Source organism: Heterocephalus glaber, unplaced genomic scaffold, assembly GCF_053883595.1.
Source record: "Heterocephalus glaber isolate CG9 unplaced genomic scaffold, H.glaber_assembly_v1.0 deba00000122, whole genome shotgun sequence".
Classification (NCBI taxonomy): domain Eukaryota; kingdom Metazoa; phylum Chordata; class Mammalia; order Rodentia; family Bathyergidae; genus Heterocephalus; species Heterocephalus glaber.
This window is the reverse complement of record NW_028258138.1, coordinates 53212986-53228522: the sequence shown is the minus strand read 5'-3', so window position 1 is coordinate 53228522 and position 15537 is coordinate 53212986. Positions and strand designations below refer to the sequence as shown.

Sequence of the window (15537 nt, the reverse complement as noted above, 5' to 3'; positions counted from 1 at the left end):
GCTTAGTGGCACTGCACCTGCCTCGCAACCAAGGTCCTGAGTTCGATCCCTGGTACCACCAAAAAAAAAAAAATGTTTAAGGAGATAAAGTCACTTAAGTTAGCAGTAATATGTTTTCTTAGAAAACATAAGTGGAACTCAATATTCCACTCTAGGAATTTCCCTTCCTAAAGATTTAATTTAATATCATTTCTACTTTCTTTTTTGGAATGTGATCATTCCAAATATGTTCAATGAGTGACAAATAAGAAAATAAGATTTTCCCCAAATGCCAACCAACTAACCAACCAAATATGCACAGACGTTCTACATACTGACCAAATAGCTACACTGTACACAGCTCAATGATGACCTTCAATGAATTTACTGAGCAGAAACGAAAACAGTAAGGAACATACTTTCCCACTTGTTGAAAGAAACCACATACCTGTCTCTTTCACATTTCCATGATGTACAAATTACTGGAATCCTGCTGTGTTAGAAATCTCTTCGTTTCCATAGCAAAATGTTACAGCCGTGCTCCAGAACAGAAAAGCTCTGCAAATATGAAGATAATGATCAAAGAAGCAGTAATTTTTTCTTTTCAATGTGATTAACTTTTTCCTAAAGCAGAGGTTACTACTGGCCTTCATTACGGTTGTAATCTTTTTTTCAAAAAGTTAAAGTGAATGTATCTCAGAATCTTACGCACTTTTCTGTAGAACAAAATGGCATAACTGAGGCCTCTTCTCCAAATCTCATTGTCATTATAATTATAAATAGTGTCATTATAGCTTACATTAATTAATCACTTATGAGTGTTTAGATTTCTATATACATTAGCTCATTTAAAACTTAAAATAATCTTATTTGTGACCCAAGTATCTTTATTTTACTCCCTTAAATCTATGTGCCTAATGAAAAATCCATTTACTATGTGCAAAATGTTAAAACAGTTTAAAAGGAGAAGGAAATAAAGTCTTTCAGTTCTTCCTTAACATGGTACCATTTCTTGTGTGATCCAGTCACTGACTTTTGCTTTAGTAATCCAGACTTTTAAAACATGCGTTATAGATAAATCACTTATAAACTCAAGGGTAGTGCTGCTATTTTCAGAATATCTGAGAATTGTGCACAATCTGTAGACTTAAAAATTAACAGTATCTCATTTAAAGAGTAAAGCATTTGAAGTAAAGATATAGTTAGGGCTTTTTGGTCTTAAAATTATATTAAAGGAAGAAAATATAAGCTGTGTTGTCCTTATGAAAGTTGTCAACGAGAACCATACAACAAATCCTAAGAATAAACTCTATCCCTGCCCTAAACATCTAGTTATTATTGCAAGCCAACATTGTGGTTTTCTTCTGAACATTCCTCCTCGAAACAGAAAAAACACAAGACCCCATCTCCTGGTACTGTGTTAGGTGTTTTAACATTCTTTAAGATTTATCAGTGGTTATTAACTTCATAGCTATTTATTAGCGGTTTTATCTCTGTGTCCAGTGATGTAGAGAACTTTAGACCAGAGGCAGTGGTATTTTGCAAAAAGGACCTATTCCTGAAAACAGAAAACAATGGTACAATGTCTAGTCTCCCCAAGAGGCCAACAGTAACTAAAAAAAGAAAATATCAAGGTTTCTTTTTAAATCTGGCCTGGCTTTAGTTTCGATTTTTTTTTCATTCTTAAAAATGAAAAGATTATACATTTTAGTTAAAAAGCAGGAGTAAAACAATATAAAACCTAAGGAAATAAATGTCTATTGAATGCCATTGAAATCTACAACTGGTCATTTATTTGTTTAGGATTCATTGATAGATGCTTCTTATAGTTTATGAATTAAGCAGTGGAGATCCCACTAAATGACACAGAGATTAGAAGAGAACAGATCTGAAAACAAGGTGATGTTTGTATTTATCCCAACCCTTCCCTTCCCTTCCCTTCCCTTCCCTTCCCTTCCCTTCCCTTCCCATCTTTTCTTGCTGTGCTGGGCCTCATGCATGGAAGAGCCTCTTGCGGAGCAGGATCTCTTGCATGGTAGGCAAGCACTCTACCATTGAACTGTATATTGAACTGCATACGCACCCTTTTTAAAAATTTTCTTTTAGAACTGGGTCTCACTAAGTGTGCAAGCTGGCCTCAATCTCACCATCCTCTTTCCTAAGCCTCTAGAGTGCCTGGGATTACAAGAGGGCACCCCCACACCCTGCTTTTCCTAAATTGTGTATGTCTAACTTTTACAACAGTATGTCTTGATATATGCATACACAGTGAAGTGGCTATCAGAGTTAAGCAAATTAGCAAGGTTACCTTTTTAGATAATTTAATTTTATAATCAAATATTGATTTTAATCTACATTCAGTGTTCTAGACATATTTTGGGCAACTCAATCAAATTTCATAAAAATTTTTCTTTCAGCAAAAATTATATCCCCCAAATTTCAAAAAAAACCCAGTAATCTGATTAAATTGATATTTAATAAAATTTTACCTTGGTAAAATATGCATTAATTTATTAAATTCACACTCTGATTCAATTAGGACTATAATTATTATCATCAGTACTATTTAAATTGTGACAGCACTCTCAGCCCTTGCTTGAGACTAAGAGGGTAGTTATGTGAACAATTAGAAAAGTGATACTTATTAAAGTTTTTATGCATTTATTCATGAATGGAGTATAACTATTAATGTTTCTTTATATTGCTAAAAGTTTTTGAAACTACAGTACATCCAGAAGTTAAGATACTATAATATCAGGCAGGGCATTTAGCTCAGTGGTTCCAGCGCCTGCCTCGCAAACGCAAGGTCCCGAGTTCAATCCCCGGTACTAAAAAAAAAAAAAAGAGACAGACTATAGTATCATAAGTAACATTTACAACAAAAGTAAATAAAATGCGCTCCCGCCCTCGGCTCCCGCCCCTGGCCTGGAGCCCAGGACTCAGCCTGCTCCTTGCTCCCTGTTAGGTCTTGCATCCTCAGCGAGGTCTCCACCGGCTCCCACTCCAAGCTTCCCTCAGGGAAGAACGTGCTGCTGCTAGGTGAAGATGGAGCTGGAAAAACAAGCTTAATCAGGAAAATTCAAGGAATAGAAGAGTACAAGAAAGGAAGAGGATTGGAATATTTGTACTTAAATGTAAACAATGAAGACAGAGATCAAACAAGATGTAATGTATGGACCTTAGATGGGGGCCTATATCATAAAGGGCTCCTTAAATTTTCACTGGATGCCATTTCTCTGAAAGATACTCTAGTTTTGCTGGTTGTTGATATGTCAAAGCCTTGGACTGCTTTGGATTCTTTACAGAAATGGGCAAATGTTGTTAGAGAACATGTTGACAAATTGAAAATTCCTCCTGAAGAAATGAAAGAAATGGAACAAAAGTTGATTAGAGACTTCCAAGAATATGTGAAGCCGGGAGAAGAATTTCCAGCTTCTCTTCAGAGAAGAACCACCACATCACAGGAAGACAAAGATGACAATGTAGTTTTACCCCTGGGTGCAAATATACTTACGCATAACCTGGGCATCCCAGTACTAGTAGTTTTCACAAAGTGTGATGCCATTAGTGTATTGGAGAAAGAACATGACTACAGAGATGAACATTTTGATTTTATCCAGTCACATATTCGGAAGTTTTGTTTACAATATGGTGCAGCACTTATTTACACTTCAGTAAAAGAAAACAAAAATATAGACAGTATATAAATACATCATTCAGAAACTATATGGATTTCCCTATAAGATTCCTGCTGTTGTTGTGGAAAAGGATGCAGTATTTATTCCAGCAGGGTGGGATAATGATAAGAAAATAGGAATATGGGCTGGGGATCTAGCCCAGTGGTTCCGTCGCCTGCCTCACAAGCGCAACGACCCGAGTTCGATCCCTGGTACCAAAAAAAAAAAGTACCAAGAAAATAGGAATATTACAGAAAATTTTCAAACAGTGAAAGCAGAAGATAATTTTGAAGTCATCATAACCAAACCACCTGTCCGAAAGTTTGTGCATGAGAAGGAAATTATGGCAGAAGATGACCAAGTCTTCCATGTGAAATTATAGTCTCTTTTAGCAAAGCAACCACCAACTGCAGCTGGAAGGCCTGTGGATGCTTCACCACGTGCCCCTGGAGGCTCCCCTCACACACCAAACAGATCTGTGTCATCCGATGTTGCCATCATGTCACCCATCCCTGTTGGGTCAAAGAAAATTGACCCAAACGTGAAAGCCGGAGCTACAAGTGAAGGTGTCCTGGCAAATTTCTTCAACATCTTGAGTAAAAAGACTGGCTCTCTTGGAGGTCCTGGTGTTGGTGGTGGTAGCCCTGGAGTTCGGGCTGGAGGTGGAAGCAGTGTTTTACCACCATCTCCCAAAAAATCAGGCCAGAAGCCTGTTCTATCAGACATCCATGTGGAACTAGACAGAATTACACAAAAACCGGTTTCAGTTTCTCCTACAATAACTACATCTCCTACAGAAGGAGAAGCCTCTTGAAAAAACCAAATAAAGCCATTTATTCAACCTCCTGGGATAATGTAAAAAAAAAATAAGTAAATAAAATGCTGCAGCTTCCCTTATCATCATAATCTTGTGCCCAAGATTCTCCTTGTCTTATTCTTCTAGTTAAGAAAGTTTGAGAAAGTAGCTGAAATGTGTATATGTTTTAGTGCAGGCTGGCCTTTACTACTATTCTTACTCACTGGGCATTTCTAAATTGTAATCTCTAAGACATCTCTCACAGAAAGACTGGACACCATGCCAGTGGTATTTCCAGGCCATGGTATCTCTCATCCAGGACCTTAATTTTTGCCGTAAACTAAAATTTCAGGCAATTTTTTTTAGGGGGCATGAAGATTTCACTCTCCTCACTTTGTTTCAAAATGTGTAGAAGGTGGAAAACTACAGAAAAAAGTTATATAGTTGATAATACAAATTATGAGATGTGTTCTAAGGTCTAGATCTTCACATTCCATTTGAAAATTATTTGACTAGAGCAAACCTATTGTGTATTCAAATATAAGGGAACAAATTGTTCTTCATTTGAATCCCAGAACAGCTTGGATGGTGGATGCCCAGAGATGGTCATTACGAGGCACACCCGCAGTGAATATTACATCCAGGTATAGTAGCAGCCTGTCAGCTCTTCCTAACAGAGACTGACATGAGCTGCGAAAGAAGATCACTTTTTAAAATTTGAGGTCTAAGAAATGTGCTTGTTTTCCAGTCTGCCTCTGTAATAGATTGAAAAAGGCATCTAATCATCAGGGAACAGAACTGACTGTTAAGAAATATATGGGCCTTTTCCTGTGGGCTGAGAGCAGCGGGAGGGATGATGGCCTGGAAGCCCCTTCCTCTGGGCCAGGAGTGGCGGGACAGAAGGTGGCCCAAAAGCCCTATCCTCTGGTCTGGGAGCAGCAGGAGGGATGGTGGCCGGGAAGCCCCTTCCTCTGGACCAGGAGCAGTGGGATGGCGGCTCAGAAGCCCCTACCTCTGGGCTGGGAACAGCGGGACTCGGTCTCGTGGTCTGGTGGTCTGGTGTCCTCTGTGTCTCTGAAGCAAAGGGGTAGGGGTAGTGGGAGGGGCAGGGGAAAGGAAAGAAGGGAAAGGAAAAATGATGAGAAAAGGAAAAAATGGAAATAAAGTCTTTGTAAATAGGGAAGGGTGTAGGGGGTGAAGGGAGGGCTAGGACTGGGGAAAAAATAAGAACCAAGATGCATCATGTAAAGGCACACTTCCCAATGAGAAATGTAATTGTGTTGTATACCTACAATGTACCAATAAAAGAATTTAATAATAATTAAAAAAAGAAATACATGGGCCTTTGCTCCTAATCCTCCTTAAAAGAGGAACCATCTAACCTACTCACTGGTGCAGAAAGTTTGATACTTAAGAGGCTTCTAAGAGTTCAGAATACTTGTGAATCCTGAACAAAGGCTGATCACTGTGTTACTCAAAATGTAGAAGAGAAGTTGAACCTGAGTTATCTTAAAAGTAGCCTGTGACTGCTTCCATCTTCATACCTGAAAGCATAATGGTGAAAAAAATCTTATTTTGACATCTAATTGTTCACTTCATGATATTTAATAGTACCTGCCAAATTCTGCTTTTCTTTGTAAGTTTAATAGTAAGATGTTCTCTCTTCCCTTAATCAGAATTTTACTTCAACTGAGCAGATACTCTATGTTGACTCATTTTATCTTTTTACATTTTCCAATGGGCCAACTACAATGCCCACAAACTGAAGATTTCCCTGATGTGGATATCTTAGTTTAAGACCTAATTATTGGGCTTGAAGTTTATCTCTATAATTTATTAATAACCTTCACAGAAGCTAGAGAAACCAATGTTGTCTGATCTACTTCCAAATGAAAATGAAAGAGGTAATACAGAGAGATTAATTGAGTTGCTCAAAGCCGTACGTTGTTTTACATTTATTTATATATATTCAATTTTGATCTAAAAAATTATAGCACTTTGAAATGACACTTTAAACACCACAAGTAGTTAGAAAGAAAACTAGCTGAAAAGATATAAATATGGAGTGTAACTGCACTAACAAAAGTTTAAAAAATATTTTTAGACCTCTTACAAGTTTAGGAAACAGTGTTATTAACCATAAACTTATTAATAAATGTAAGTGTCTTTCATATATACATAACAAAATGTTTGCTCAATGAAAGCTGATAAATGTAGTTTTAAATGGCCGAACCAAATTTAAAGATGCCAAAAATTTTGATCACTTTATGTCTAGATGTAATATATATTGTATAAAAGAGAACACTCAATACGTATTTATATGTATTAAATTCAACTTTCAAGCTTAGACAAGCAGAAACTTTTATCTTTAAATCTATATACATTTATTCTAAATGTATGTACACATCTAGTTCCAGAAATAGTATATTTTGTAAATTAAGATAACAATTGTTCATTTACCCAATCATACTTGATTATCAAAAACATTTAAGAAATTAATATTTAAATAATATTTAACTTTTGAAACCCAATTTTTTAAATAAGTAAACCCTATCAATGGAAAACACAACAAACTACCTTAGTTAAATGTAAATCATTTGTTTTTAAATTTAGTTTAACCAAGAGCATTTTAATATCTTAAGAAAACCTAATTGCTTTAGATACAGAAAGCTTAACTTTTCAATCAGAGCCAACTAATATATGTAGATTATGTATAAATTTTAATAGCATTTGTTGAGGTAGTGCTCAATAAGATTCTGGGGAAAAAATTGCAGAAACTACACATTAGGAGAAAACTGAAGCAAATTGATTCAGGCAGTTGCTTCTTTTAGCTGCAGAGGGGAGTTTTGTCTATTAGTTTTTCAGGCCCAGTGGTCTCCATTTAGGGGAACATGTATTTAAAAAGCATTGTTTCAATATTAGAAACTCAACTCTTTGTTAACTCAAGAAAGTAATATTAAACCTTTATATATATTAATAATTTATGAAAACACATTTAATAAACCAAATGTATCTTCTTATGTCTTTTCTTCTTTTTAAAATTAATTTTATTAGTACATTTTAGATATAGGTAATGATCACATTCATCTTAGGGAATTTTTATCTGTACATGATATATCTTGCTTCTGTTTTTTTCCCATTCCCTTCTGCTGTCTTCAACCCTTCTTCCACTCCTTATTTGCAAATTTTGTTTCAATTTTTTCTTTCATTTCCTAATTTTTCTTTTCCCTTCTGTCCTTTCCTTTTCCCTCCTCCCTAGTTCCCCTTCCCATTTGAACATTTTTTTTCCCATTTCATAATAACTATTATACATTCTGGTCATTATCTGTACTTTTGGTTTCTCTCACCAGAGAAACAATGCAATATTTATATGTGTGTGTCCAACTTATTTCACTTAAGAGTATGGTCTCAAGGTCATTCATTTACCTAGAAATGTCTCAAGTTTATTCTTTATGTCTGAGCAGTTACACTATGTAAACCTGTTAAAGAAATCTAAATTTTTCCTTAAAAGTAAAAATTAAGTTGATTTCGCCGCCTGCTGGACCCGAGTTTGATCCCCGCTACCAAAAAAAAAAAGTAAAAACTAAGTAAATATATGTGAAGATATATATATACACACACATACATATATATATACATACATATATATACACATACATATATATATATACACATATATATATACATACATACTATATATATATATAATGCTATTTCTTGCTAACCTCATGGTATATCAAACACATTTGTGTTTTGCAAGTATACCGGCCATCTTTGATGCAAAATTGAAAAACATCTTACTGTTGGCCTCCAGATTAGAGTTGTTTGTGATGACAGAGCTTTTTAGGCTTACATTTATATAATTGTTATGCAATTGTGTTGTGGTATTTAGATGTGCCTACACATTATACACTTGAGACAATGTCATTATAATGAAGAAAAATTGAACATTAGTAAACTGTCAAGTATATCCATAGATAAGTACATTCTATTTAAAAAGGCACTTTGATTAAAAAATGATAAATTTAGTTAAAAGTTTATTTCTGTCATTTAATATTTTATAATTAAAGGTAACAAATTAAGACATTCTTTTATACTAAAATAAAAAAGTAATGTATTTCAAAGATAATAAAAATCTAACAGCTCTAGAATAATAATATCATAATTTTTAGGTTAAGATGCTGTTTGCTCTTGATTTAAACTTTTACTATTAAAACTTTATAATTGCTATTTGTTAGAAAAAGAATATAAGTATACAAGATGAATGATAATAGAAAATAAATAACAAAGTGCATAAAATAGGGCTAAGTACAGTCAAATTGTATATTCTTGAAGTTATATATTCTAGAGTTGGGACATGATCTCATCCCTGCATTTTTAGAATCTGAATATCAAGGTCATATTAGTAACGTAATATTAGACTGTTTCATGATAAAATCATGTCAATTGCTCAAGGAAAAAGCTAAACACTATAACACATACATTTATCCACATACCTTTTCTCCTAATAAGAACATTGCAGAAATTCTGAAATTCATAATCATATTCTTGAAGTAAACAATATATCTTATAATTAACATAAAATAATAATTTCATACCCAATCACAAATGAACAAATGAGTAATCAAAATTGTATGAAGACCAATAAGAAAACTAATTACTCAACTTTTTTTGATTTTTCCTATTTGAAGAATGTTTATCAAACATTCAAAGTTTAGGCAAACTTTGTACATTGCAGTCAATTCTTCAGAATGAATTACATATTTCTTCTCAAATTTTTAGATGTTTTAGTAGCATTCCATTCAAAATTGCCTTGCCAAAAACTATGCTGAATTCTTGTTGCGATTAGTTTATTTTCTATTGGGGTGAATTATATTATTAGTGACAATTTTGCTTTCCTCTCCACTCTTACCATGAGTCACTTTGGCATAGACTCTTTCCCACTTACCTCAGTCTATATTATGCAGCTGAAACAGAATACCCTAGACTGACTAGATTACAATGAACATAAATTTGTTGGCTCATAGATCTGATGGGTGAGAAATCTGGCTATGGTCCTCTGCATCTTTCCAAGGTAGAAGGAGAGAAGGTGAGTGCCATTGAGAGGGGATGGGATGTACCCTTCTGTAACAGCATTCAGATAGCTCATGAATGTAGAGCCAGCATTCATGACCTAATCATTTCTTGCAGTCTGACCTCTTAAGACTATTGTAGTGATTGCGTTTCAACATGAGCTTTAGAGGGGACGTTCAAACTACGACACTATTTCAATAAACACAAGTTTGTGTGTAGTACTCATCTGTCCAGTACAATGTGAACTCTACTCCTAAACAGAGACCTTAAATAAACTTGTACTTTTGGAGTTACCCTTGTGTATCCCACCACACATCCTAATAAGAGCACACCGTAGATACCTGCTTTAGCCTAGGTTCTGAAATTTAAAGCAAAAACAAACAAACAAAACATTTATGCATAATCTGTCCATTATCCATAATCTGTCCAACCAAACATTCCATCCCATGAGTAAAAGACCTATAGCTGCACTGCTTAATTTTACTACAGTCCAGGACCCGTTTATTTTTGGCATCATCACAGCACTACATGATAGAGTTTTTAAGTATACAATTTTCTGTTCAAACATAAATATTATAAAATGTTACACTTGCCACCATTTTTTTAAATAGTGTGTTTAAACACATCATTAAACTTAGGAGTGTGAGACCATCCATATCAGGTCAAATTTGAGGTGAGCGAAAACACACTGTGATCAACAATTCATTTCAGACTAAGATATTTCCTACCACTGTTCAGTATAACCAGAGCAGCTGAGATGAACTTCTTTTGGTGCCAATGATCATTATTTTAATATCAGTCCTTGTCTGGGAACAGATCTCTTGTCTGGGGTCTCAGTTATCACAACTTTGCATTTTTTCATTTCTGATTCTTTAGAAAAATATATTTGACCTAATTTGGGTCAAAATTTTAACAGTAGAAAAAGTTAAGAAAGGAAATGACAAAATATGAATCACATATGTTTGATTGGAAGCCTTTCTGTTTTTTCAATCAGTTGATACTCTTATCATTTTTCTAATCATTCCATATTTTCTACCTTTTTAATTTTTATTCCATCTTGGAAAGTTACTAATACTTACAGAGTAATAAAGTTTCATCAAAAGATTACTTTGACAAATTATTCCCTTGAAAAAATGGAACTGGAATTATGTTTTTTTATATTAATTTCTTATATTCCAAAGTCATCAAAATCTCATTCGTATCACTTATCAACTATACTGCTCTTTGCAGTGCAAAAACCATTGTGTCCTGGGAAACTGATAAAATCCTCAAAATTTTACCTTAATATAATATCCTTTAACAGGGGAACATGATACAAAAACTGTCATATATATCTTTGTTATTTGTTAGTAACATGGGTTCAAACCTGGGTTGTTTCAATATAAAGAAAAGATTTGTTTTATAAAAGAAAGATTGTTTCAATATAAAGAAAACAAATTTCAAGTTTTCATATGTTTTAGTGACAAAGGCCACTGTTACTCCTCCTGCTGTCACTAGACTTCCGTTTTTTGGGTACCGGGGATTGAACTCCGGTCCTTGCTCTTGTGCAGCAGGTGGTGAAATCACTGAGCTAAATCCCTGCCCCATTGCCATACTTTTACAAATAGGCTTCTGTTTAGCTCCAGGTGAAGGAATTAACAGCTTGTAGGAAGCTAATTAGATCCAATTATTGCTCACCTGACCTAATTTGTCATCAGATGTCTGGGAAAAAGTCATCAGAATTAACTAAAAGAGATTTCGTTACTATATACATATGAGTTCCATGGAGAACTTTTCCTAATAAAATTCATTTACAGAAATGTACCCATGGAGGTTATCAAAAAGAGTGAGATGATCTAATTCAAATTTCCTAAAGGAATATGATAGTTCAACATAACTAGTACCCATTCACTATTCTTTTCTTAAATCTTGCTTTTGTTTTAAGTAAAAATATTAATTTTATTTTCTTAATAATCTAAGCCTTAATTTTCTCCTTTCATAAGTTATTCTAATTGCTGGTCAATAAATCTAACCATCTCTGGTATTTTTTTACCTAATATAGTAGGTCATTTATTTAAAATGACAAGTAGATGTAAGACATTGTTCTTGGTTTTGTATTTTCTAGTTGGGTGCACAGTAATTTACATGGTGATTTCTGGAAAATGTTACAGGGTCTCTCCATGTAGTCCAGGCTTGCCTTGGACTCACTATGTAGTCCAGGCTGGCCTCAAACTCACAATGATCCTCCTGCCTCAGCCTCCCAAATGCTGTGATTATAGGTATGTGCCACTACAACCAGCTACAGACCAAGGTATTTTAGTGCCTTCTAATTATACAGCAGACTTCTCATAGGAACCTAAAATAATAAGTGAGGTATAACTTCCACCCAGATATCCTAAGCATGACAATATCCTCACATTGGCATGAATTCACAGTGAAAGGTCTTTAAGAGAAGTTGATGTATATATGGAAGATGACCCATGGCAGCCTTTCTCACTTATTGAATTCTTTTTTAATTTGTGGTATTGGGGTGTTGCAGGGACTTTGTGCTCAGCTACATTCCCTGCATTTTTAACTATTTTTATCTTTATTTTGAGACAGGACTTACTAAGTTGCCTAGAATGGGCTCAAAGTGAATTATTTTTACTCATTGGTAGGAAAACAGTTATTTTGAACCATGAGAGCTTCACCAAGTTTTCCTGAAGGCTGGTTGAGCATGAAAATAAATAAGAATACAGAACATAACAAACCTGAACTTTCAACATTACTACTGTACCAGATGTGACAATGAAAGGAGTTTAAAAGGGAAAGAGTTCACAATGATGAGTTTCCCCTAGGATCTTCCATGGCACGTTGCTCTGAGAAAAAATCACCATTGCCTACATTTTGTGTTTTATTTTTCTTGAGAATTAGCTAACCATCCCCTCCATATAATAGGGATAACTTGTAATTTTCTTACAAAAAGTGCTTAATTCTAGGATTTAGTCATAGCAGTAGGCCAGGCAGGGGCAGGCAGTAGAGGGAGAACAGTGATATCCTATAACTGGAATCTGACTTGCTCCTTTGAATTTCATCCATTCTACTTAAAATTTAAACTATTGCCAGTCTAACCTAATTTAGAATGACTAAAATTTCTGAGATTTCCAAGGAAACATGAGTAAAAAGTACAAGAAGGCATTTTGATAACATGAAGGTATGTAAAGCAATAACACTATCAGGACAAATAGAAATCACACAAAGAAAAGCACATGGAAATTGACATCATTCTTGAGCAAGTGATGGTTGCTACTGAGAAGCACAGTAGCTCATGCAATCTGATACCTGACCCACTCATTCATATGCATGACAAAAATCATGAGTCTGGTCACTTATTCCTTTACCCAGCTTCATCAAATAGGACAAAGCTACATGAGACAACATTGAGTCTGATATATTTGTTTCTAGCATTACAAAATTAATGACAGTATATGCAGTCATGGGAACTAAACTTATTTGGTGACTGAAATGCTAACAAATTCTCCATATAAATGGGTAATATTTAATGCAAAAGATCCAAAAGCCCCATTGTAAAGAGAATGTCTTATGATACTGAGTAGCTAAATACACTCTGTGAGGGCACACTGTCTACTACACAATCAAACCTTGGCACTCCACTGCTTTGAAGCTCAGTGAATTTGGTGTTAGATGCAGTTTGATATGAAATTTCACCCCAGCAGTCATTTTTTGGTACTCCATGAATAAGCCAGAATTTGTTGGGTGGGTTTCCTGGTGACTTGTGACCCTTTCTAGACAAAACAACTATTTTTCTGCTTCTCATTTTTGGCACTCATCCAGCTTCCCAGAAACAATTAATGATGAGTATCAAGGTAGTCTGTAAGTGGTATAAGCTCAGGAAAAATGGTAAAAAGTTTACAGTTTAACTTTGCTATTCTGCTCTTAAAAAGACAATATCAGAGAATCAGAAAATGAGAACTATGACTCCACACTAAATAAATATGTACATTTCAAAAAATTTAGAAAGGGGATACTTTTATGTGAAAAAAAATCAGTTAAAATTGTATCCAAATTACAATAGTATCTTAACATACTTAATACACTTATTCTCTTTCACACAGCAGTAGATTCCTTTTCATCTTTCTATTAGATAGATGGAAATTTTCAGCAACTAATTTTGGCTGTGAGTCATTCTCAGAAAACTGATAAGGAGTTGCCTTGATTTGATCAACTCAGCAGGCCACACAGATGGGCTCCCATCACCTCCTGTCACTGAGTGCATTAGTGTCATCAGCTTCCAGATCCCATTACAGATCTCTCCCTGGGCGAAAACCACCAACCTACCATGTGTGTGGTGTGTTCTTTTTTAAGTGTGTACAGCATCATTTTACCTCTTGGTGTTAGAGATGGCCTCTTGACTAATCAGATAGAGAAAAAGAAAAATAATATGACCCAACCCCAAAACTGGCAAGTGCCTCATATCATTGTTCTTTAAACTTGTATTCTACTTCCTAATAAATATTTTAAAATAAAGTAAATCAAGGCACAGCCCTTTGGCAACTGAGACTATATCCTTGCGCTACTACTACTTGCTTACTATCATTAGCAGAGACATATTTTGTCCTGTAGCAAGACTGATCCCTAAAATTTTATACTCTTTCCCCTTAACCCCAATACCTTATTCCTCCACCATGATAGGATTAAATTTTTCCATTTATAAAATTTTAGTTTTACTTTATAAAAATTTTAATATAACTTTTGAGTAATATTTTATCCTTTTCAGATTAAGTAAAATATCTTAATGAAAAATAAATTCATGATAAAAGTAAACACAGATGCTGCCCTTACTTTGTTATTTGCAGGACTTGGACTACTACTAAAATTAAACCAGTCAAAGACCAAAGTGAAATATTAAGATCAGTAATATAGGAGCAAAATTTCACCACTCAAATCTTAGACCCATCTCTTAGAGATAACTGATGCTCATCAAATTGCTTGATTTCTTTCTGCCTTGTTCTCAATTGTAGAATGAGAAAATAATAGTATTTGCCTCACAGAATTTTCATACAAATTAACACGTTAATATCTCAAACACTTAAAACAATATATAATACACTGTGAATGCTGTAGAAGTTTAATGAAACATATCACTTGTAATAAAACTCTGGATTAGCCTTAGATTTTCATCACTCTATTATATGAAGAAAGAAGAAATTTTATGATTAGACATAGACTATCTTTATGCATCTATCTATCTATCAGCAAAACTGGGAGATATGGAGGGTACAGTTTCTGATCATATTAATTAATCGAATATCACAACAAACTTGAGGCTGTTTGTATTGAATGTAAAAGTTATGTTCACATTAACCTGTATAATTTAAGTGTATAATAGCATTTAGTCTAAAATACTACAAACTTTAACTAAGAATTACTTTATTACCAAAAAAATGCCAAAGATCCTGTGGGTCTTCAATGAGTTGAGTTCCTCTTGTTGGGGGAGAGTGTTGCTTTGATATTGAGGGCCACTGATGGTTGGAACAGCTGTGGAAATTTCTTATAATGTAAAACTATAACATATTGGCAGCATTAATAATTTCTTCTTTCACAACAGATTATCCTGTATCATGTCATGCCACTGAATTGCATTTTGCCCAAGTTGAACTTTTATACAAAGCTAGTAAGTAGATTCTATGTCAAGAAAACTTTCTTTGCTCATTCATAAGAACATCTTACTTATTAAAGTTTTATCATAAAATTGCAGCAATTTAGCCAATGCTCAGGCTCCACATGTAACTCTAATTCTCTTGCTATTTCCTTCAATTCTGCAATTATTTCCTCCAGTGAGGTCTTGAATCCTTCAGGGTTTTTTTGAGGGTTGGATCAACTTCTTGAAATTCATGTTAATGGTGAAACTTTGACCTTCTCAAATGAATCAAAAATGTTCCTGATAATATCTAGAATGGCGAATCCTTTCCAAAATATTTTAATTTACTTTGTCCAGATCCATCAGAGGCATCTCTATTGCTGACAAGTTAC

The 15537-nt window shown here is 34.4% G+C and overlaps 1 pseudogene; it reads left to right on the top strand.

The window, feature by feature from the left end:
* The first annotated feature begins 347 nt into the window (after positions 1-347).
* LOC101712644 (cytoplasmic dynein 1 light intermediate chain 1 pseudogene) lies at positions 348-4498 on the top strand (annotated as a pseudogene).
* The last annotated feature ends 11039 nt before the right edge of the window (positions 4499-15537 follow it).